The sequence below is a fragment of the Schistocerca gregaria genome, unplaced genomic scaffold, assembly GCF_023897955.1.
Source record: "Schistocerca gregaria isolate iqSchGreg1 unplaced genomic scaffold, iqSchGreg1.2 ptg000469l, whole genome shotgun sequence".
In the NCBI taxonomy this organism is placed as follows: domain Eukaryota; kingdom Metazoa; phylum Arthropoda; class Insecta; order Orthoptera; family Acrididae; genus Schistocerca; species Schistocerca gregaria.
The window spans coordinates 3,386,675-3,412,918 of NW_026061883.1; positions in this window are offsets into that span (position 1 = coordinate 3,386,675).

Consider the following 26,244-nt stretch of genomic DNA (forward strand, 5'->3'; position numbering starts at 1 on the left):
TAGAAGCTTCTTCTGTGTTCTACTATGGTGCTTTTAGTGTTTCCGCATACCGCAGCACGCGACATAGCTTTGTAGACGATAAATGTAACCGTTTCAGAGAGAAGAGCGGCCAATGTGACGATCTGGCCTTAAGACGATTCGATAACAAATGGCGAAAACGGACGGATTTCTCAGGTTTTTACTACATATGAACACTTTTCACATTCTCCCATGCAACGCGGCTGCTAGTCCTCCTTTCATGCAAAATCATAAGGTCCTAGGTCATGTCCAAGCCACCATAGCCGGCTAAAAAGTGAATAATCGACAACTAAAACTTGAATTGTACTACTTCTTACTGGCTATTTGTCAACTTAGAAGCTTCTTCTGTGTTCTACTATGGTGCTTTTATTGTTTCGGCATACCGCAGCACGTTACCTAGCTTTGCAGACGATAAGTGTAACCGTTTCAGAGAGAAGAGCGGCCAATGTGACGATCTGGCTTTAAGTCGATTCGATAACAAATGACGAAAACGGACGGATTTCTCAGGTTTTTACTACATATGAACACTTTTCACATTCTCCCATGCAACGCGGCTGTTAGACCTCCTTTCATGCAAAATCTAAAGGTCCTAGGTCATGTCCTAGCCCCCAGAGCCGCCTAAAAAGTGAATAATCGATAACTAAAACTTGAATTGTACTACTTCTTACTGGCTATTACTTCAACTTAGAAACTTCTTCTGTGTTCTACTATGGTGCCTTTAGTGTTTGCGCATACTGCAGCACGCGACATAGCTTTGCAGACGATAAATGTAACCGTTTCAGAGAGAAAAGCGGCCAATGTGACGATCTGGCTTTAAGTCGATTCGATAACAAATGGCGAAAACAGACGGATTTCTCACGTTTTTACTACATATGAACACTTTTCACATTCTCCCGTGAACGCGCCTGCAAGTACTCCTTTCATGCAAAATCTTAAGGTCCTAGGTCATGTCCAAGCCACCAAAGCCGGCTAAAAAGTGAATAATCGACTACTAAAACTTGAATTGTACTACTTCTTACTGGCTATTACTTCAACTTAGAAGCTTATTCTGTGTTCTACTGTGTTGCTTTTAGTGTCTCCACATACCGCAGCACGCGACATAGCTTTGCAGACAGTAAATGTAATCTTCTCAAAGAGAAAAGTGGCCAATGTGACGATCTGGCTTTAAGTCGATTCGATAACAAATGACGAAAACGGACGGATTTCTCAGGTTTTTACTACATATGAACACTTTTCACATTCTCCCGTGCAACGCGGCTGGTAGTCCTCCTTTCATGCACAATCTTAAGGTCCTAGGTCATGTCCAAGCCACCAGAGCCGGCTAAAAAGTGAATAATCGACAACTAAAACTTGAAATGTACTATTCCTTACTGGCTATTACGTCAACTGAGAAGCTTCTTCTGTGTTCTACTATGGTGCTTTTATTGTTTCGGCATACCGCAGCACGTTACATAGCTTTGCAGACGATAAGTGTAACCGTTTCAGAGAGAAGAGCGGCCAATGTGACGATCTGGCTTTAGGTCGATTCGATAACAAATGACGAAAACGGACGGATTTCTCAGGTTTTTACTACATATGAACACTTTTCACATTCTCCCGTGCAACGCGGCTGCTAGTCTTCCTTTCATGCAAAATCTTAAGGTCCTAAGTCACGTCCAAGCCACCAAAGCCGGCTAAAAAGTGATTAATCGACAACTAAAACTTAAATAGTACTACTTCTTACTGGCTATTACCTTAATTTAGAAGCTTCTTCTGTGTTCTACTATGGTGCTTTTAGTGTTTCCGCATACTGCAGCACGCGACTTAGCTTTGCAGACGATAAATGTATCCGTTTCAGAGAGAGAAGCGGCCAATGTGACGATCTGGCTTTAAGTCGATTCGATAACAAATGGCGAAAACAGACGGATTTCTCACGTTTTTACTACATATGAACACTTTTCACATTCTCCCATGCAACGCGCCTGCAAGTACTCCTTACATGCAAAATCTTAAGGTTCCACCGCATGTCCAAGCCACCAAAGCCGGCTAAAAAGTGAATAATCGACAACTAAAACTTGAATTGTACTACTTCTTACTGGCTATTACTTCAACTGAGAAGCTCCTTCTGTGTTCTACTATGGTGCTTTTAGTGTTTCGGCATATCGCAGCACGCGACATAGCTTTGCAGACGATAAATGTAACCGTTTGAGAGAGAAGAATGGCCAATGTGACGATCTGGCTTGAAGTCAATTCGATAACAAATGACGAAAATGGACGGATTTCTCAGGTTTTTACTACATATGAACACTTTTCACATTCTCCCATGCATCGCGGCTGTTAGACCTCCTTTCATGCAAAATCTTAAGGTCCTAGGTCATGTCCAAGCCACCAAAGCCGCCTAAAAAGTGAATAATCGATAGCTAAAACTTGAATTGTTCTACTTCTTACTGGCTATTACTTCAACTTAGAAGCTTCTTCTGTGTTCTACTATGGTGCTTTTAGTGTTTCCGCATACCGCAGCACGCGACATAGCTTTGTAGACGATAAATGTAACCGTTTCAGAGAGAAGAGCGGCCAATGTGACGATCTGGCCTTAAGACGATTCGATAACAAATGGCGAAAACGGACGGATTTCTCAGGTTTTTACTACATATGAACACTTTTCACATTCTCCCATGCAACGCGGCTGCTAGTCCTCCTTTCGTGCAAAATCATAAGGTCCTAGGTCATGTCCAAGCCACCATAGCCGGCTAAAAAGTGAATAATCGACAACTAAAACTTGAATTGTACTACTTCTTACTGGCTATTTGTCAACTTAGAAGCTTCTTCTGTGTTCTACTATGGTGCTTTTATTGTTTCGGCATACCGCAGCACGTTACCTAGCTTTGCAGACGATAAGTGTAACCGTTTCAGAGAGAAGAGCGGCCAATGTGACGATCTGGCTTTAAGTCGATTCGATAACAAATGACGAAAACGGACGGATTTCTCAGGTTTTTACTACATATGAACACTTTTCACATTCTCCCATGCAACGCGGCTGTTAGACCTCCTTTCATGCAAAATCTAAAGGTCCTAGGTCATGTCCTAGCCCCCAGAGCCGCCTAAAAAGTGAATAATCGATAACTAAAACTTGAATTGTACTACTTCTTACTGGCTATTACTTCAACTTAGAAACTTCTTCTGTGTTCTACTATGGTGCCTTTAGTGTTTGCGCATACTGCAGCACGCGACATAGCTTTGCAGACGATAAATGTAACCGTTTCAGAGAGAAAAGCGGCCAATGTGACGATCTGGCTTTAAGTCGATTCGATAACAAATGGCGAAAACAGACGGATTTCTCACGTTTTTACTACATATGAACACTTTTCACATTCTCCCGTGAACGCGCCTGCAAGTACTCCTTTCATGCAAAATCTTAAGGTCCTAGGTCATGTCCAAGCCACCAAAGCCGGCTAAAAAGTGAATAATCGACTACTAAAACTTGAATTGTACTACTTCTTACTGGCTATTACTTCAACTTAGAAGCTTATTCTGTGTTCTACTGTGTTGCTTTTAGTGTCTCCACATACCGCAGCACGCGACATAGCTTTGCAGACAGTAAATGTAATCTTCTCAAAGAGAAAAGTGGCCAATGTGACGATCTGGCTTTAAGTCGATTCGATAACAAATGACGAAAACGGACGGATTTCTCAGGTTTTTACTACATATGAACACTTTTCACATTCTCCCGTGCAACGCGGCTGGTAGTCCTCCTTTCATGCACAATCTTAAGGTCCTAGGTCATGTCCAAGCCACCAGAGCCGGCTAAAAAGTGAATAATCGACAACTAAAACTTGAAATGTACTATTCCTTACTGGCTATTACGTCAACTGAGAAGCTTCTTCTGTGTTCTACTATGGTGCTTTTATTGTTTCGGCATACCGCAGCACGTTACATAGCTTTGCAGACGATAAGTGTAACCGTTTCAGAGAGAAGAGCGGCCAATGTGACGATCTGGCTTTAGGTCGATTCGATAACAAATGACGAAAACGGACGGATTTCTCAGGTTTTTACTACATATGAACACTTTTCACATTCTCCCATGCAACGCGGCTGTTAGACCTCCTTTCATGCAAAATCTTAAGGTCCTAGGTCATGTCCAAGCCACCAAAGCCGGCTAAAAAGTGAATAATCGACAACTAAAACTTGAATTGTACTACTTCTTACTGGCTATTACGTCAATTGAGAAGCTTCTTCTGTGTTCTACTATGGTGCTTTTATTGTTTCGGCATACCGCAGCACGTTACATAGCTTTGCAGACGATAAATGTAGCCGTTTCAGAGAGAAGAGCGGCCAATGTGACGATCTGGCTTTAAGTCGATTCGATAACAAATGACGAAAACGGACGGATTTCTCAGGTTTTTACTACATATGAACACTTTTCACATTCTCCCGTGCAACGCGGCTGCTAGTCTTCCTTTCATGCAAAATCTTAAGGTCCTAAGTCACGTCCAAGCCACCAAAGCCGGCTAAAAAGTGATTAATCGACAACTAAAACTTAAATAGTACTACTTCTTACTGGCTATTACTTCAATTTAGAAGCTTCTTCTGTGTTCTACTATGGTGCTTTTAGTGTTTCCGCATACTGCAGCACGCGACTTAGCTTTGCAGACGATAAATGTATCCGTTTCAGAGAGAAAAGCGGCCAATGTGACGATCTGGCTTTAAGTCGATTCGATAACAAATGGCGAAAACAGACGGATTTCTCACGTTTTTACTACATATGAACACTTTTCACATTCTCCCATGCAACGCGCCTGCAAGTACTCCTTACATGCAAAATCTTAAGGTTCCACCGCATGTCCAAGCCACCAAAGCCGGCTAAAAAGTGAATAATCGACAACTAAAACTTGAATTGTACTACTTCTTACTGGCTATTACTTCAACATAGAAGCTTCTTCTGTGTTCTACTATGGTGCTTTTAGTGTTTCCGCATACCGCAGCACGCGACATAGCTTTGTAGACGATAAATGTAACCGTTTCAGAGAGAAGAGCGGCCAATGTGACGATCTGGCCTTAAGACGATTCGATAACAAATGGCGAAAACGGACGGATTTCTCAGGTTTTTACTACATATGAACACTTTTCACATTCTCCCGTGCAACGCGGCTGCTAGTCCTCCTTTCATGGAAAATCTTAAGGTACTAGGTCATGTCCAAGCCACCAAAGCCGGCTAAAAAGTGAATAATCGACAACTAAAACTTGAATTGTACTACTTCTTACTGGCTATTACTTCAACTTAGAAGCTTATTCTGTGTTCTACTATGGAGCTTTTAGTGTCTCCACATACCGCAGCACGCGACATAGCTTTGCAGACGATAAGTGTAACCGTTTCAGAGAGAAGAGCGGCCAATGTGACGATCTGGCTATAAGTCGTTTCGATAACAAATGACGAAAACGGACGGATTTCTCAGGTTTTTACTGCATATGAACACTTTTTACATTCTACCGTGCAACGCGGCTGCTAGTCCTCCTTTCATGCAAAATCCTAAGGTCCTAGGTCATGTCCAATCCACCAAAGCCGGCTAAAAAGTGAATAATCGACAACTAAAACTTGAATTGTATTACTTCTTACTGGCTATTACTTCAACTTAGAAGCTTCTTCTGTGTTCTACTATGGTGCTTTTAGTGTCTCCGCATACCGCAGCACGCGTCATAGCTTTGCAGACGATAAATGAAACCGTCTCAGAGAGAAAAGCGGCCAATGTGACGATCTGGCTTTAAGTCGATTCGATAACAAATGACGAAAACGGACGGATTTCTCAGGTTTTTCCAACATATGAACACTTTTCACATTCTCCCGTGCAACGCGGCTCCTAGTCCTCCTTTCATGCAAAATCTTAAGGTCCTAGGTCATGTCCAAGCCACCAAAGCCGGCTAAAAAGTGAATAATCGACAACTAAAACATGAATTGTACTACTTCTTACTGGCTATTACTTCAACTTAGAAGCTTCTTCTGTGTTCTACTATGGTGCTTTTAGTGTCTCCGCACACCGCAGCACGCGACATAGCTTTGCAAACGATAAATGTAACCGTCTCAGAGAGAAAAGCGGCCAATGAGACGATCTGGCTTTAAGTCGATTCGATAGCAAATGACGAAAACGGACGGATTTCTCAGGTTTTTACTACATATGAACACTTTTCACAATTCTCCCATGCAACGCGGCTGCTAGTCTTCCTTTCATGCAAAGTCTTAAGGTTCCACCGCATGTCCAAGCCACCAAAGTCGGCTAAAAAGCGAATAATCGACAACTAAAACTTGAATTGTACTGCTTCTTACTGGCTATTACTTCAACTTAGAAGCTCCTTCTGTGTTCTACTATGGTGCTTTTAGTGTTTCGGCATATCGCAGCACGCGTCATAGCTTTGCAGACGATAAATGTAACCGTTTGAGAGAGAAGAATGGCCAATTTGTCGATCTGGCTTGAAGTCAATTCGATAACAAATGACGAAAATGGACGGATTTCTCAGGTTTTTACTACATATGAACACTTTTCAAATTCTCCCATGCAACTCGGCTGTTAGACCTCCTTTCATGCAAAATCTTGAGGTCCTAGGTCATGTCAAAGCCACCAAAGCCGGCTAAAAAGTGAATAATCGACAACTAAAACTTGAATTGTACTACTTCTTACTGGCTATTACTTCAACTTAGAAGATTCTTCTGTGTTCTACTGTGGTGCTTTTAGTGTCTCCGCATACCGCAGCACGCGACATAGCTTTGCAGACAATAAATGTAACGGTCTCAGAGAGAAAGCGGCCAATGTGACAATCTGGCTTTAAGTCCATTCGATAACAAATGAAGAAAATGGACGGATTTCTCAGGTTTTTACTACATATGAACACTTTTCACATTCTCCCATGCAACGCGGCTGCTAGTCCTCCTTTCATGCAGAATCTTAAGGTCCTAGGTCATGTCCAAGCCACCAAAGCCGGCTAAAAAGTGAATAATCGACAACTAAAACTTGAATTGTACTACTTCTTACTGGCTATTACTTCAACATAGAAGCTCCTTCTGTGTTCTACTATGGTGCTTTTAGTGTTTCGGCATATCGCAGCACGCGACATAGCTTTGCAGACGATAAATGTAACCGTTTGAGAGAGAAGAATGGCCAATGTGACGATCTGGCTTGAAGTCAATTCGATAACAAATGACGAAAATGGACGGATTTCTCAGGTTTTTACTACTTATGAACATTTTTCACATTCTCCCATGCAACGCGGCTGCTAGTCCTCCTTACATGCAAAATCTTAAGGTCCTAGGTCATGTCCAATCCACCAAAGCCGGCTAAAAAGTGAATAATCGACAACTAAAACTTGAATTGTATTACTTCTTACTGGCTATTACTTCAACTTAGAAGCTTCTTCTGTGTTCTACTATGGTGCTTTTAGTGTCTCCGCATACCGCAGCACGCGTCATAGCTTTGCAGACGATAAATGAAACCGTCTCAGAGAGAAAAGCGGCCAATGTGACGATCTGGCTTTAAGTCGATTCGATAACAAATGACGAAAACGGACGGATTTCTCAGGTTTTTCCAACATATGAACACTTTTCACATTCTCCCGTGCAACGCGGCTCCTAGTCCTCCTTTCATGCAAAATCTTAAGGTCCTAGGTCATGTCCAAGCCACCAAAGCCGGCTAAAAAGTGAATAATCGACAACTAAAACATGAATTGTACTACTTCTTACTGGCTATTACTTCAACTTAGAAGCTTCTTCTGTGTTCTACTATGGTGCTTTTAGTGTCTCCGCACACCGCAGCACGCGACATAGCTTTGCAAACGATAAATGTAACCGTCTCAGAGAGAAAAGCGGCCAATGAGACGATCTGGCTTTAAGTCGATTCGATAGCAAATGACGAAAACGGACGGATTTCTCAGGTTTTTACTACATATGAACACTTTTCACAATTCTCCCATGCAACGCGGCTGCTAGTCTTCCTTTCATGCAAAGTCTTAAGGTTCCACCGCATGTCCAAGCCACCAAAGTCGGCTAAAAAGCGAATAATCGACAACTAAAACTTGAATTGTACTGCTTCTTACTGGCTATTACTTCAACTTAGAAGCTCCTTCTGTGTTCTACTATGGTGCTTTTAGTGTTTCGGCATATCGCAGCACGCGTCATAGCTTTGCAGACGATAAATGTAACCGTTTGAGAGAGAAGAATGGCCAATGTGTCGATCTGGCTTGAAGTCAATTCGATAACAAATGACGAAAATGGACGGATTTCTCAGGTTTTTACTACATATGAACACTTTTCAAATTCTCCCATGCAACTCGGCTGTTAGACCTCCTTTCATGCAAAATCTTGAGGTCCTAGGTCATGTCAAAGCCACCAAAGCCGGCTAAAAAGTGAATAATCGACAACTAAAACTTGAATTGTACTACTTCTTACTGGCTATTACTTCAACTTAGAAGATTCTTCTGTGTTCTACTGTGGTGCTTTTAGTGTCTCCGCATACCGCAGCACGCGACATAGCTTTGCAGACAATAAATGTAACGGTCTCAGAGAGAAAGCGGCCAATGTGACGATCTGGCTTTAAGTCCATTCGATAACAAATGAAGAAAATGGACGGATTTCTCAGGTTTTTACTACATATGAACACTTTTCACATTCTCCCATGCAACGCGGCTGCTAGTCCTCCTTTCATGCAGAATCTTAAGGTCCTAGGTCATGTCCAAGCCACCAAAGCCGGCTAAAAACTGAATAATCGACAACTAAAACTTGAATTGTACTACTTCTTACTGGCTATTACTTCAACATAGAAGCTCCTTCTGTGTTCTACTATGGTGCTTTTAGTGTTTCGGCATATCGCAGCACGCGACATAGCTTTGCAGACGATAAATGTAACCGTTTGAGAGAGAAGAATGGCCAATGTGACGATCTGGCTTGAAGTCAATTCGATAACAAATGACGAAAATGGACGGATTTCTCAGGTTTTTACTACTTATGAACATTTTTCACATTCTCCCATGCAACGCGGCTGCTAGTCCTCCTTTCATGCAAAATCTTAAGGTCCTAGGTCATGTCCAAGAAACCAAAGCCGGCTAAAAAGTGAATAATCGACAACTAAAACTTCAATTGTACTACTTCTTACTGGCTATTACTTCAAAATAGAAGCTTCTTCTGTGTTCTACTATGGTGCTTTTAGTGTTTCCGCATACCGCAGCACGCGACATAGCTTTGTAGACGATAAATGTAACCGTTTCAGAGAGAAGAGCGGCCAATGTGACGATCTGGCTTTAAGACGATTCGATAACAAATGGCGAAAACGGACGGATTTCTCAGGTTTTTACTACATATGAACACTTTTCACATTCTCCCGTGCAACGCGGCTGCTAGTCCTCCTTTCATGGAAAATCTTAAGGTACTAGGTCATGTCCAAGCCACCAAAGCCGGCTAAAAAGTGAATAATCGACAACTAAAACTTGAATTGTACTACTTCTTACTGGCTATTACTTCAACTTAGAAGCTTCTTCTGTGTTCTACTATGGAGCTTTTAGTGTCTCCGCATACCGCAGCACGCGACATAGCTTTGCAGACGATAAGTGTAACCGTTTCAGAGAGAAAAGAGACCAATGTGACGATCTGGCTTTAAGTCGTTTCGATAACAAATGACGAAAACGGACGGATTTCTCAGGTTTTTACTGCATATGAACACTTTTTACATTCTACCGTGCAACGCGGCTGCTAGTCCTCCTTTCATGCAAAATCCTAAGGTCCTAGGTCATGTCCAATCCACCAAAGCCGGTTAAAAAGTGAATAATGGACAACTAAAACTTGAATTGTATTACTTCTTACTGGCTATTACTTCAACTTAGAAGCTTCTTCTGTGTTCTACTATGGTGCTTTTAGTGTCTCCGCATACCGCAGCACGCGTCATAGCTTTGCAGACGATAAATGTAACCGTCTCAGAGAGAAAAGCGGCCAATGTGACGATCTGGCTTTAAGTCGACTCGATAACAAATGACGAAAACGGACGGATTTCTCAGGTTTTTCCAACATATGAACACTTTTCACATTCTCCCGTGCAACGCGGCTCCTAGTCCTCCTTTCATGCAAAATCTAAAGGTCCTAGGTCATGTCCAAGCTACCAAAGCCGGCATAAAAGTGAATAATCGACAACTAAAACATGAATTGTACTACTTCTTACTGGCTATTACTTCAACGTAGAAGCTTCTTCTGTGTTCTACTATGGTGCTTTTAGTGTCTCCGCACACCGCAGCACGCGACATAGCTTTGCAAACGATAAATGTAACCGTCTCAGAGAGAAAAGCGGCCAATGAGACGAACTGGCTTTAAGTCGATTCGATAGCAAATGACGAAAACGGACGGATTTCTCAGGTTTTTACTACATATGAACACTTTTCACAATTCTCCCATGCAACGCGGCTGCTAGTCTTCCTTTCATGCAAAGTCTTAAGGTTCCACCGCATGTCCAAGCCACCAAAGTCGGCGAAAAAGCGAATAATCGACAACTAAAACTTGAATTGTACTGCTTCTAACTGGCTATTACTTCAACTTAGAAGCTCCTTCTGTGTTCTACTATGGTGCTTTTAGTGTTTCGGCATATCGCAGCACGCGTCATAGCTTTGCAGACGATAAATGTAACCGTTTGAGAGAGAAGAATGGCCAATGTGTCGATCTGGCTTGAAGTCAATTCGATCACAAATGACGAAAATGGACGTATTTCTCAGGTTTTTACTACATATGAACACTTTTCAAATTCTCCCATGCAACTCGGCTGTTAGACCTCCTTTCATGCAAAATCTTGAGGTCCTAGGTCATGTCCAAGCCACCAAAGCCGGCTAAAAAGTGAATAATCGACAACTAAAACTTGAATTGTACTACTTCTTAATGGCTATTACTTCAACTTAGAAGATTCTTCTGTGTTCTACTGTGGTGCTTTTAGTGTCTCCGCATACCGCAGCACGCGACATAGCTTTGCAGACAATAAATGTAACCGTCTCAGAGAGAAAGCGGCCAATGTGACGATCTGGCTTTAAGTCCATTCGATAACAAATGACGAAAATGGACGGATTTCTCAGGTTTTTACTACATATGAACACTTTTCACATTCTCCCATGCAACGCGGCTGCTAGTCCTCCTTTCATGCAAAATCATAAGGTCCTAGGTCATGTCCAAGCCAGCATAGCCGGCTAAAAAGTGAATAATCGACAACTAAAACTTGAATTGTACTACTTCTTACTGGCTATTTGTCAACTTAGAAGCTTCTTCTGTGTTCTACTATGGTGCTTTTATTGTTTCGGCATACCGCAGCACGTTACCTAGCTTTGCAGACGATAAGTGTAACCGTTTCAGAGAGAAGAGCGGCCAATGTGACGATCTGGCTTTAAGTCGCTTCGATAACAAATGACGAAAACGGACGGATTTCTCAGGTTTTTACTACATATGAACACTTTTCACATTCTCCCATGCAACGCGGCTGTTAGACCTCCTTTCATGCAAAATCTAAAGGTCCTAGGTCATGGCCAAGCCCCCAGAGCCGCCTAAAAAGTGAATAATCGATAACTAAAACTTGAATTGTACTACTTCTTACTGGCTATTACTTCAACTTAGAAGCTTCTTCTGTGTTCTACTATGGTGCTTTTAGTGTTTGCGCATACTGCAGCACGCGACATAGCTTTGCAGACGATAAATGTAACCGTTTCAGAGAGAAAAGCGGCCAATGTGACGATCTGGCTTTAAGTCGATTCGATAACAAATGGCGAAAACAGACGGATTTCTCACGTTTTTACTACATATGAACACTTTTCACATTCTCCCGTGAACGCGCCTGCAAGTACTCCTTTCATGCAAAATCTTAAGGTCCTAGGTCATGTCCAAGCCACCAAAGCCGGCTAAAAAGTGAATAATCGACTACTAAAACTTGAATTGTACTACTTCTTACTGGCTATTACTTCAACTTAGAAGCTTATTCTGTGTTCTACTGTGTTGCTTTTAGTGTCTCCACATACCGCAGCACGCGACATAGCTTTGCAGACAGTAAATGTAACCTTCTCAAAGAGAAAAGTGGCCAATGTGACGATCTGGCTTTAAGTCGATTCGATAACAAATGACGAAAACGGACGGATTTCTCAGGTTTTTACTACATATGAACACTTTTCACATTCTCCCGTGCAACGCGGCTGGTAGTCCTCCTTTCATGCACAATCGTAAGGTCCTAGGTCATGTCCAAGCCACCAAAGCCGGCTAAAAAGTGAATAATCGACAACTAAAACTTGAAATGTACTATTTCTTACTGGCTATTACGTCAACTGAGAAGCTTCTTCTGTGTTCTACTATGGTGCTTTTATTGTTTCGGCATACCGCAGCACGTTACATAGCTTTGCAGACGATAAGTGTAACCGTCTCAGAGAGAAAAGCGGCCAATGTGACGATCTGGCTTTAAGTCGATTCCATAACAAATGACGAAAACGGACGGATTTCTCAGGTTTTTCCAACATATGAACACTTTTCACATTCTCCCGTGCAACGCGGCTGCTAGTCCTCCTTTCATGCAAAATCTTAAGGTCCTAGGTCATGTCCAAGAAACCAAAGCCGGCTAAAAAGTGAATAATCCACAACTAAAACTTCAATTGTACTACTTCTTACTGGCTATTACTTCAACTTAGAAGCTTCTTCTGTGTTCTACTATGGAGCTTTTAGTGTCTCCACATACCGCAGCACGCGACATAGCTTTGCAGACGATAAGTGTAACCGTTTCAGAGAGAAAAGAGACCAATGTGACGATCTGGCTTTAAGTCGATTCGATAACAAATGACGAAAACGGACGGATTTCTCAGGTTTTTACTACATATGAACACTTTTCACATTCTCCCGTGCAACGCGACTGCTAGTCTTCCTTTCATGCAAAATCTTAAGGTCCTAAGTCACGTCCAAGCCACCAAAGCCGGCTAAAAAGTGATTAATCGACAACTAAAACTTAAATAGTACTACTTCTTACTGGCTATTACTTCAATTTAGAAGCTTCTTCTGTGTTCTAATATGGTGCTTCTAGTGTCTCCGCATACCGCAGCACGCGACATAGCTTTGCTGACGATAAATGTAACCGTCTCAGAGAGAAAAGCGGCCAATGTGACGATCTGGCTTTAAGTCGTTTCGATAACAAATGACGAAAACGGACGGATTTCTCAGGTTTTTACTGCATATGAACACTTTTTACATTCTACCGTGCAACGCGGCTGCTAGTCCTCCTTTCATGCAAAATCCTAAGGTCCTAGGTCATGTCCAATCCACCAAAGCCGGCTAAAAAGTGAATAATCGACTACTAAAACTTGAATTGTACTACTTCTTACTGGCTATTTGTCAACTTAGAAGCTTCTTCTGTGTTCTACTATGGTGCTTTATTGTTTCGGCATACCGCAGCACGTTACCTAGCTTTGCAGACGATAAGTGTAACCGTTTCAGAGAGAAGAGCGGCCAATGTGACGATCTGGCTTTAAGTCGATTCGATAACAAATGACGAAAACGGACGGATTTCTCAGGTTTTTACTACATATGAACACTTTTCACATTCTCCCATGCAACGCGGCTGTTAGACCTCCTTTCATGCAAAATCTAAAGGTCCGAGGTCATGGCCAAGCCCCCAGAGCCGCCTAAAAAGTGAATAATCGATAACTAAAACTTGAATTGTACTACTTCTTACTGGCTATTACTTCAACTTAGAAGCTTCTTCTGTGTTCTACTATGGTGCTTTTAGTGTTTGCGCATACTGCAGCACGCGACATAGCTTTGCAGACGATAAATGTAACCGTTTCAGAGAGAAAAGCGGCCAATGTGACGATCTGGCTTTAAGTCGATTCGATAACAAATGGCGAAAACAGACGGATTTCTCACGTTTTTACTACATATGAACACTTTTCACATTCTCCCGTGAACGCGCCTGCAAGTACTCCTTTCATGCAAAATCTTAAGGTCCTAGGTCATGTCCAAGCCACCAAAGCCGGCTAAAAAGTGAATAATCGACTACTAAAACTTGAATTGTACTACTTCTTACTGGCTATTACTTCAACTTAGAAGCTTATTCTGTGTTCTACTGTGTTGCTTTTAGTGTCTCCACATACCGCAGCACGCGACATAGCTTTGCAGACAGTAAATGTAACCTTCTCAAAGAGAAAAGTGGCCAATGTGACGATCTGGCTTTAAGTCGATTAGATAACAAATGACGAAAACGGACGGATTTCTCAGGTTTTTACTACATATGAACACTTTTCACATTCTCCCGTGCAACGCGGCTGGTAGTCCTCCTTTCATGCACAATCGTAAGGTCCTAGGTCATGTCCAAGCCACCAAAGCCGGCTAAAAAGTGAATAATCGACAACTAAAACTTGAAATGTACTACTTCTTACTGGCTATTACGTCAACTGAGAAGCTTCTTCTGTGTTCTACTATGGTGCTTTTATTGTTTCGGCATACCGCAGCACGTTACATAGCTTTGCAGACGATAAGTGTAACCGTCTCAGAGAGAAAAGCGGCAAATGTGACGATCTGGCTTTAAGTCGATTCCATAACAAATGACGAAAACGGACGGATTTCTCAGGTTTTTCCAACATATGAACACTTTTCACATTCTCCCGTGCAACGCGGCTGCTAGTCCTCCTTTCATGCAAAATCTTAAGGTCCTAGGTCATGTCCAAGAAACCAAAGCCGGCTAAAAAGTGAATAATCCACAACTAAAACTTCAATTGTACTACTTCTTACTGGCTATTACTTCAACATAGAAGCTTCTTCTGTGTTCTACTATGGTGCTTTTAGTGTTTCCGCATACCGCAGCACGCGACATAGCTTTGTAGACGATAAATGTAACCGTTTCAGAGAGAAGAGCGGCCAATGTGACGATCTGGCCTTAAGACGATTCGATAACAAATGGCGAAAACGGACGGATTTCTCAGGTTTTTACTACATATGAACACTTTTCACATTCTCCCGTGCAACGCGGCTGCTAGTCCTCCTTTCATGGAAAATCTTAAGGTACTAGGTCATGTCCAAGCCACCAAAGCCGGCTAAAAAGTGAATAATCGACAACTAAAACTTGAATTGTACTACTTCTTACTGGCTATTACTTCAACTTAGAAGCTTCTTCTGTGTTCTACTATGGAGCTTTTAGTGTCTCCACATACCGCAGCACGCGACATAGCTTTGCAGACGATAAGTGTAACCGTTTCAGAGAGAAAAGAGACCAATGTGACGATCTGGCTTTAAGTCGATTCGATAACAAATGACGAAAACGGACGGATTTCTCAGGTTTTTACTACATATGAACACTTTTCACATTCTCCCGTGCAACGCGGCTGCTAGTCTTCCTTTCATGCAAAATCTTAAGGTCCTAAGTCACGTCCAAGCCACCAAAGCCGGCTAAAAAGTGATTAATCGACAACTAAAACTTAAATAGTACTACTTCTTACTGGCTATTACTTCAATTTAGAAGCTTCTTCTGTGTTCTAATATGGTGCTTCTAGTGTCTCCGCATACCGCAGCACGCGACATAGCTTTGCTGACGATAAATGTAACCGTCTCAGAGAGAAAAGCGGCCAATGTGACGATCTGGCTTTAAGTCGTTTCGATAACAAATGACGAAAACGGACGGATTTCTCAGGTTTTTACTGCATATGAACACTTTTTACATTCTACCGTGCAACGCGGCTGCTAGTCCTCCTTTCATGCAAAATCCTAAGGTCCTAGGTCATGTCCAATCCACCAAAGCCGGCTAAAAAGTGAATAATCGACAACTAAAACTTGAATTGTATTACTTCTTACTGGCTATTACTTCAACTTAGAAGCTTCTTCTGTGTTCTACTATGGTGCTTTTAGTGTCTCCGCATACCGCAGCACGCGTCATAGCTTTGCAAACGATAAATGAAACCGTCTCAGAGAGAAAAGCGGCCAATGTGACGATCTGGCTTTAAGTCGATTCGATAACAAATGACGAAAACGGACGGATTTCTCAGGTTTTTCCAACATATGAACACTTTGCACATTCTCCCGTGCAACGCGGCTCCTAGTCCTCCTTTCATGCAAAATCTTAAGGTCCTAGGTCATGTCCAAGCCACCAAAGCCGGCTAAAAAGTGAATAATCGACAACTAAAACATGAATTGTACTACTTCTTACTGGCTATTACTTCAACTTAGAAGCTTCTTCTGTGTTCTACTATGGTGCTTTTAGTGTCTCCGCACACCGCAGCACGCGACATAGCTTTGCAAACGATAAATGTAACCGTCTCAGAGAGAAAAGCGGCCAATGAGACGATCTGGCTTTAAGTCGATTCGATAGCAAATGACGAAAACGGACGGATTTCTCAGGTTTTTACTACATATGAACACTTTTCACAATTCTCCCATGCAACGCGGCTGCTAGTCTTCCTTTCATGCAAAGTCTTAAGGTTCCACCGCATGTCCAAGCCACCAAAGTCGGCTAAAAAGCGAATAATCGACAACTAAAACTTGAATTGTACTGCTTCTTACTGGCTATTACTTCAACTTAGAAGCTCCTTCTGTGTTCTACTATGGTGCTTTTAGTGTTTCGGCATATCGCAGCACGCGTCATAGCTTTGCAGACGATAAATGTAACCGTTTGAGAGAGAAGAATGGCCAATGTGTCGATCTGGCTTGAAGTCAATTCGATATCAAATGACGAAAATGGACGGATTTCTCAGGTTTTTACTACATATGAACACTTTTCAAATTCTCCCATGCAACTCGGTTGTTAGACCTCCTTTCATGCAAAATCTTGAGGTCCTAGGTCATGTCAAAGCCACCAAAGCCGGCTAAAAAGTGAATAATCGACAACTAAAACTTGAATTGTACTACTTCTTACTGGCTATTACTTCAACTTAGAAGATTCTTCTGTGTTCTACTGTGGTGCTTTTAGTGTCTCCGCATACCGCAGCACGCGACATAGCTTTGCAGACAATATATGTAACCGTCTCAGAGAGAAAGCGGCCAATGTGACGATCTGGCTTTAAGTCCATTCGATAACAAATGACGAAAATGGACGGATTTCTCAGGTTTTTACTACATATGAACACTTTTCACATTCTCCCATGCAACGCGGCTGCTAGTCCTCCTTTCATGCAAAACCTTAAGGTCCTAGGTCATGTCCAAGCCACCAAAGCCGGCTAAAAAGTGAATAATCGACAACTAAAACTTGAATTGTACTACTTCTTACTGGCTATTACTTCAACTTAGAAGCTTCTTCTGTGTTCTACAACTTTCTCCGCATACCGCAGCACGCGACATAGCTTTGCAGACGATAAGTGTAACCGTTTCAGAGAGAAAAGAGACCAATGTGACGATCTGGCTTTAAGTCGATTCGATAACAAATGACGAAAACGGACGGATTTCTCAGGTTTTTACTGCATATGAACACTTTTTACATTCTACCGTGCAACGCGGCTGCTAGTCCTCCTTTCATGAAAAATCCTAAGGTCCTAGGTCATGTCCAATCCACCAAAGCCGGCTAAAAAGTGAATAATGGACAACTAAAACTTGAATTGTATTACTTCTTACTGGCTATTACTTCAACTTAGAAGCTTCTTCTGTGTTCTACTATGGTGCTTTTAGTGTCTCCGCATACCGCAGCACGCGTCAAAGCTTTGCAGACGATAAATGAAACCGTCTCAGAGAGAAAAGCGGCCAATGTGACGATCTGGCTTTAAGTCGATTCGATAACAAATGACGAAAACGGACGGATTTCTCAGGTTTTTCCAACATATGAACACTTTTCACATTCTCCCGTGCAACGCGGCTCCTAGTCCTCCTTTCATGCAAAATCTTAACGTCCTAGGTCATGTCCAAGCCACCAAAGCCGGCTAAAAAGTGAATAATCGACAACTAAAACTTGAATTGTACTACCTCTTACTGGCTATTACTTCAACTTAGAAGCTTCTTCTGTGTTCTACTATGGTGCTTTTAGCGTTTCCGCATACTGCAGCGCGCGACATAGCTTTGCAGACGATAAATGAACCGTTGCAGAGAGTGGAGCGGCCAATGTGACGATCTGGCTTTAAGTCGATTCGATAACAAATGACGAAAACGGACGGATTTCTCAGGTTTTTACTACATATGAACACTTTTCACAATTCTCCCATGCAACGCGGCTGCTAGTCTTCCTTTCATGCAAAGTCTTAAGGTTCCACCGCATGTCCAAGCCAATAAAGTCGGCTAAAAAGCGAATAATCGACAACTAAAACTTGAATTGTACTGCTTCTTACTGGCTATTACTTCAACTTAGAAGCTCCTTCTGTGTTCTACTATGGTGCTTTTAGTGTTTCGGCATATCGCAGCACGCGTCATAGCTTTGCAGACGATAAATGTAACCGTTTGAGAGAGAGGAATGGCCAATGTGTCGATCTGGCTTGAAGTCAATTCGATAACAAATGACGAAAATGGACGTATTTCTCAGGTTTTTACTACATATGAACACTTTTCAAATTCTCCCATGCAACTCGGCTGTTAGACCTCCTTTCATGCAAAATCTTGAGGTCCTAGGTCATGTCCAAGCCACCAAAGCCGGCTAAAAAGTGAATAATCGACAACTAAAACTTGAATTGTACTACTTCTTAATGGCTATTACTTCAACTTAGAAGATTCTTCTGTGTTCTACTGTGGTGCTTTTAGTGTCTCCGCATACCGCAGCACGCGACATAGCTTTGCAGACAATAAATGTAACCGTCTCAGAGAGAAAGCGGCCAATTTGACGATCTGGCTTTAAGTCCATTCGATAACAAATGACGAAAATGGACGGATTTCTCAGGTTTTTACTACATATGAACACTTTTCACATTCTCCCATGCAACGCGGCTGCTAGTCCTCCTTTCATGCAAAATCATAAGGTCCTAGGTCATGTCCAAGACACCATAGCCGGCTAAAAAGTGAATAATCAACAACTAAAACTTGAATTGTACTACTTCTTACTGGCTATTTGTCAACTTAGAAGCTTCTTCTGTGTTCTACTATGGTGCTTTTATTGTTTCGGCATACCGCAGCACGTTACCTAGCTTTGCAGACGATAAGTGTAACCGTTTCAGAGAGAAGAGCGGCCAATGTGACGATCTGGCTTTAAGTCGATTCGATAACAAATGACGAAAACGGACGGATTTCTTAGGTTTTTACTACATATGAACACTTTTCACATTCTCCCATGCAACGCGGCTGTTAGACCTCCTTTCATGCAAAATCTAAAGGTCCTAGGTCATGTCCAAGCCCCCAAAGCCGCCTAAAAAGTGAATAATCGATAACTAAAACTTGAATTGTACTACTTCTTACTGGCTATTACTTCAACTTAGAAGCTTCTTCTGTGTTCTACTATGGTGCTTTTAGTGTTTGCGCATACTGCAGCACGCGACATAGCTTTGCAGACGATAATTGTAACCGTTTCAGAGAGAAAAGCGGCCAATGTGACGATCTGGCTTTAAGTCGATTCGATAACAAATGGCGAAAACAGACGGATTTCTCACGTTTTTACTACATATGAACACTTTTCACATTCTCCCGTGAACGCGCCTGCAAGTACTCCTTTCATGCAAAATCTTAAGGTCCTAGGTCATGTCCAAGCCACCAAAGCCGGCTAAAAAGTGAATAATCGACTACTAAAACTTGAATTGTACTACTTCTTACTGGCTATTACTTCAACTTAGAAGCTTATTCTGTGTTCTACTGTGTTGCTTTTAGTGTCTCCGCATACCGCAGCCCGCGACATAGCTTTGCAGACAGTAAATGTAACCTTCTCAAAGAGAAAAGTGGCCAATGTGACGATCTGGCTTTAAGTCGATTCGATAACAAATGACGAAAACGGACGGATTTCTCAGGTTTTTACTACATATGAACACTTTTCACATTCTCCCGTGCAACGCGGCTGGTAGTCCTCCTTTCATGCACAATCCTAAGGTCCTAGGTCATGTCCAAGCCACCAAAGCCGGCTAAAAAGTGAATAATCGACAACTAAAACTTGAAATGTACCACTTCTTACTGGCTATTACGTCAACTGAGAAGCTTCTTCTGTGTTCTACTATGGTGCTTTTATTGTTTCGGCATACCGCAGCACGTTACATAGCTTTGCAGACGATAAGTGTAACCGTTTCAGAGAGAAGAGCGGCCAATGTGACGATCTGGCTTTAAGTCGATTCGATAACAAATGTCGAAAACGGACGGTTTCTCAGGTTTTTACTACATATGAACACTTTTCACATTCTCCCATGCAACGCGGCTGTTAGACCTCCTTTCATGCAAAATCTTAAGGTCCTAGGTCATGTCCAAGCCACCAAAGCCGGCTAAAAAGTGAATAATCGACAACTAAAACTTGAATTGTACTACTTCTTACTGGCTATTACGTCAACTGAGAAGCTTCTTCTGTGTTCTACTATGGTGCTTTTATTGTTTCGGCATACCGCAGCACGTTACATAGCTTTGCAGACGATAAATGTAACCGTTTCAGAGAGAAAAGCGGCCAATGTGACGATATGGCTTTAAGTCGATTCGATAACAAATGACGAAAACAGACGGATTTCTCACGCTTTTACTACATATGAACACTTTTCACATTCTGCCGTGCAACGCGGCTGCTAGTCCTCCTTTCATGCACAATCTTAAGGTCCTAGGTCATGTCCAAGCCACCAAAGCTGGCTAAAAAATGAATAATCGACAACTAAAACTTGAATTGTACTACTTCTTACTGGCTATTACTTCAACTTAGAAGCTTCTTCTGTGTTCTACTATGGTGCTTTTAGTGTCTCCGCACACCGCAGCACGCGACATAGCTTTGCAGACGATAAATGTAACCTTCTCAGAGAGAAAAGCGGCCAATGTGACGATCTGGCTTTAAGTCGAGTCGATAACAAATGACGAAAACGGACGGATTTCTCAGGTTTTTACTACATATGAACACTTTTCACATTCTCCCATGCAACGCGGCTGTTAGACCTCCTTTCATGCAAAATCTTATGGTCCTAGGTCATGTCCAAGCCACCAAAGCCGGCTAAAAAGTGAGTAATCGATAACTAAAACTTGAATTGTACTACTTCTTACTGGCTATTACTTCAACTTAGAAGCTTCTTCTGTGTTCTACTGTGCGCTTTTAGTGTCTCCGCATACCACAGCACGCGACATAGCTTTGCAGACGATAAATCTAACCATCTCAGAGAGAAAAGTGGCCAATGTGACGATCTGGCTTTAAGTCGATTCTATAACAAATGACGAAAAAGGACGGATTTCTCAGGTTTTTACTACATATGAACCCTTTTCACATTCTCCCGTGCAAAGCGGCTGCTAGTCCTCCTTTCATGCAAAATCTTAAGGTCTAAAGCCGGCTAAAAAGTGAATAATCGACAACTAAAACTTGAATTGTACTACTTCTTACTGGCTATTACTTCAACTTAGAAGCTTCTTCTGTGTTCTACTATGGTGCTTCTAGTGTCTCCGCACACCGCAGCACGCGACATAGCTTTGCAGACGATAAATGTAACCTTCTCAGAGAGAAAATCGGCCAATGTGACGATCTGGCTTTAAGTCGATTCGATAACAAATGACGAAAACGGACGGATTTCTCAGGTTTTTAGTACATATGAACACTTTTCACATTCTCCCATGCAACGCGGCTGTTAGACCTCCTTTCACGCAAAATCGTAAGGTCCTAGGTCATGTCCAAGCCACCAAAGCCGGCTAAAATGTGAATAATCGATAACTAAAACTTGAATTGTACTGCTTCTTACTGGCTATTACTTCAACTTAGAAGCTCCTTCTGTGTTCTACTATGGTGCTTTTAGTGTTTCGGCATATCGCAGCACGCGTCATAGCTTTGCAGGCGATAAATGTAACCGTTTGAGAGAGAAGAATGGCCAATGTGTCGATCTGGCTTGAAGTCAATTCGATAACAAATGACGAAAATGGACGGATTTCTCAGGTTTTTACTACATATGAACACTTTTCAAATTCTCCCATGCAACTCGGCTGTTAGACCTCCTTTCATGCAAAATCTTAAGGTCCAAGGTCATGTCCAAGCCACCAAAGCCGGCTAAAAAGTGAATAATCGACAACTAAAACTTGAATTGTACTACTTCTTACTGGCTATTACTTCAATATAGAAGATTCTTCTGTGTTCTACTGTAATGCTTTTAGTGTCCCCGCATACCGCAGCACGCGACATAGCTTTGCAGACAATAAATGTAACCGTCTCAGAGAGAAAGCGGCCAATGTGACGATCTGGCTTTAAGTCGATTCGATAACAAATGGCGAAAACAGACGGATTTCTCACGTTTTTACTACATATGAACACTTTTCACATTCTCCCGTGCAACGCGGCTGCTAGTCTTCCTTTCATGCAAAATCTTAAGGTTCCACCGCATGTCCAAGCCACCAAAGCCGGCTAAAAAGTGAATAATCGACAACTAAAACTTGAATTGTACTACTTCTTACTGGCTATTACTTCAACTTAGAAGCTCCTTCTGTGTTCTACTATGGTGCTTTTAGTGTTTCGGCATATCGCAGCACGCGACATAGCTTTGCAGACGATAAATGTAACCGTTTGAGAGAGAAGAATGGCCAATGTGACGATCTGGCTTGAAGTCAATTCGATAACAAATGACGAAAATGGACGGATTTCTCAGGTTTTTACTACTTATGAACACTTTCCACATTCTCCCATGAAACGCGGCTGCTAGTCCTCCTTTCATGCAAAATCTTAAGGTCCTAGGTCGTGTCCAAGAAACCAAAGCCGGCAAAAAAGTGAATAATCGACAACTAAAACTTGAATTGTACTACTTCTTACTGGCTATTACTTCAACATAGAAGCTTCTTCTGTGTTCTACTATGGTGCTTTTAGTGTTTCCGCATACCGCAGCACGCGACATAGCTTTGTAGACGATAAATGTAACCGCTTCAGAGAGAAGAGCGGCCAATGTGACGATCTGGCTTTAAGACGATTCGATAACAAATGGCAAAAACGGACGGATTTCTCAGGTTTTTACTACATATGAGCACCTTTCACATTCTCCCGTGCAACGCGGCTGCTAGTCCTCCTTTCATGCAAAATCTTATGGTCCTAGGTCATGTCCAATCCACCAAAGCCGGTTAAAAAGTGAATAATCGACAACTAAAACTTGAATTGTACTACTTCTTACTGGCTATTACTTCAACTTAGAAGCTTCTTCTGTGTTCTACTATGGTGCTTTTAGTGTTTCCGTATATCGCAGCACGCGACATAGCTTTGCAGACGATAAGTGTAACCGTTTCAGAGAGAAGAGCGGCCAATGTGACGATCTGGCTTTAAGTCGATTCGATAACAAATGACGAAAACGGACGGATTTCTCAGGTTTTACTACATATGAACACTTTTCACATTCTCCCGTGCAACGCGGCTGCTAGTCCTCCTTTCATGCAAAATCTTAATGTCCTAGGTCATGTCCAAGCGACTAAACCCGGCAAAAATGTGAATAATCGACAACTAAAACTTGAATTGTATTTCTTCTTACTGGCTATTACTTCAACTTAGAAGCTTCTGCTGTGTTCTACTATGGTGCTTTTAGTGTCTCCGCATACCGCAGCACGCGACATAGCTTTGCAGACGATAAATGAAACCGTCTCAGAGAGAAAAGCGGCCAATGTGACGATCTGGCTTTAAGTCGATTCGATATCAAATGACGAAAACGGACGGATTTCTCAGGTTTTTCCAACATATGAACACTTTTCACATTCTCCCGTGCAACGCGGCTGCTAGTCCTCCTTTCATGCAAAATCTTAAGGTTCTAAGTCATGTCCAAGCCACCAAAGCCGGCTAAAAAGTGAATAATCGACAACTAAAACTTGAATTGTACTACTTCTTACTGGCTATTACTTCAACTTAGAAGCTTCTTCTGTGTTCTACTATGGTGCCTTTAGTGTCTCCGCATACCGCAGCACGCGACATAGCTTTGCAGACGATAAATGTAACCGTCTCAGAGAGAAAAGCGGCCAATGAGACGATCTGGCTTTAAGTCGATTCGATAGCAAATGACGAAAACGGACGGATTTCTCAGGTTTTTACTACATATGAACACTTTTCACATTCTCCCATGCAACGCGGCTGCTAGTCCTCCTTTCATGCAAAATCTTAATGTCCTAGGTCATGTCCAAGCGACTAAAGCCGGCAAAAATGTGAATAATCGACAACTAAAACTTGAATTGTATTTCTTCTTACTGGCTATTACGTCAACTTAGAAGCTTCTTCTGTGTTCTACTATGGTGCTTTTATTGTTTCGGCATACCGCAGCACGTTACATAGCTTTGCAGACGATAAGTGTAACCGTTTCAGAGAGAAGAGCGGCCAATGTGACGATCTGGCTTTAAGTCGATTCGATAACAAATGACGAAAACGGACGGATTTCTCAGGTTTTCACTACATATGAACACTTTTCACATTCTCCCATGCAACGCGGCTGTTAGACCTCCTTTCATGCAAAATCTTAAGGTCCTAGGTCATGTCCAAGCCACCAAAGCCGCCTAAAAAGTGAATAATCGATAACTAAAACTTGAATTGTACTACTTCTTACTGGCTATTACTTCAACTTAGAAGCTTCTTCTGTGTTCTACTATGGTGCTTTTAGTGTTTCCGCATACTGCAGCACGCGACTTAGCTTTGCAGACGATAAATGTAACCGTTTCAGAGAGAAAAGCGGCCAATGTGACGATCTGGCTTTAAGTCGATTCGATAACAAATGGCGAAAACAGACGGATTTCTCACGTTTTTACTACATATGAACACTTTTCACATTCTCCCGTGCAACGCGGCTGCTAGTCTTCCTTTCATGCAAAATCTTAAGGTTCCACCGCATGTCCAAGCCACCAAAGCCGGCTAAAAAGTGAATAATCGACAACTAAAACTTGAATTGTACTACTTCTTACTGGCTATTACTTCAACTTAGAAGCTCCTTCTGTGTTCTACTATGGTGCTTTTAGTGTTTCGGCATATCGCAGCACGCGACATAGCTTTGCAGACGATAAATGTAACCGTTTGAGAGAGAAGAATGGCCAATGTGACGATCTGGCTTGAAGTCAATTCGATAACAAATGACGAAAATGGACGGATTTCTCAGGTTTTTACTACTTATGAACACTTTCCACATTCTCCCATGAAACGCGGCTGCTAGTCCTCCTTTCATGCAAAATCTTAAGGTCCTAGGTCATGTCCAAGAAACCAAAGCCGGCAAAAAAGTGAATAATCGACAGCTAAAACTTGAATTGTACTACTTCTTACTGGCTATTACTTCAACATAGAAGCTTCTTCTGTGTTCTACTATGGTGCTTTTAGTGTTTCCGCATACCGCAGCACGCGACATAGCTTTGTAGACGATAAATGTAACCGCTTCAGAGAGAAGAGCGGCCAATGTGACGATCTGGCTTTAAGACGATTCGATAACAAATGGCAAAAACGGACGGATTTCTCAGGTTTTTACTACATATGAGCACCTTTCACATTCTCCCGTGCAACGCGGCTGCTAGTCCTCCTTTCATGCAAAATCTTATGGTCCTAGGTCATGTCCAATCCACCAAAGCCGGTTAAAAAGTGAATAATCGACAACTAAAACTTGAATTGTACTACTTCTTACTGGCTATTACTTCAACTTAGAAGCTTCTTCTGTGTTCTACTATGGTGCTTTTAGTGTTTCCGTATATCGCAGCACGCGACATAGCTTTGCAGACGATAAGTGTAACCGTTTCAGAGAGAAGAGCGGCCAATGTGACGATCTGGCTTTAAGTCGATTCGATAACAAATGACGAAAACGGACGGATTTCTCAGGTTTTACTACATATGAACACTTTTCACATTCTCCCGTGCAACGCGGCTGCTAGTCCTCCTTTCATGCAAAATCTTAATGTCCTAGGTCATGTCCAAGCGACTAAACCCGGCAAAAATGTGAATAATCGACAACTAAAACTTGAATTGTATTTCTTCTTACTGGCTATTACTTCAACTTAGAAGCTTCTGCTGTGTTCTACTATGGTGCTTTTAGTGTCTCCGCATACCGCAGCACGCGACATAGCTTTGCAGACGATAAATGAAACCGTCTCAGAGAGAAAAGCGGCCAATGTGACGATCTGGCTTTAAGTCGATTCGATATCAAATGACGAAAACGGACGGATTTCTCAGGTTTTTCCAACATATGAACACTTTTCACATTCTCCCGTGCAACGCGGCTGCTAGTCCTCCTTTCATGCAA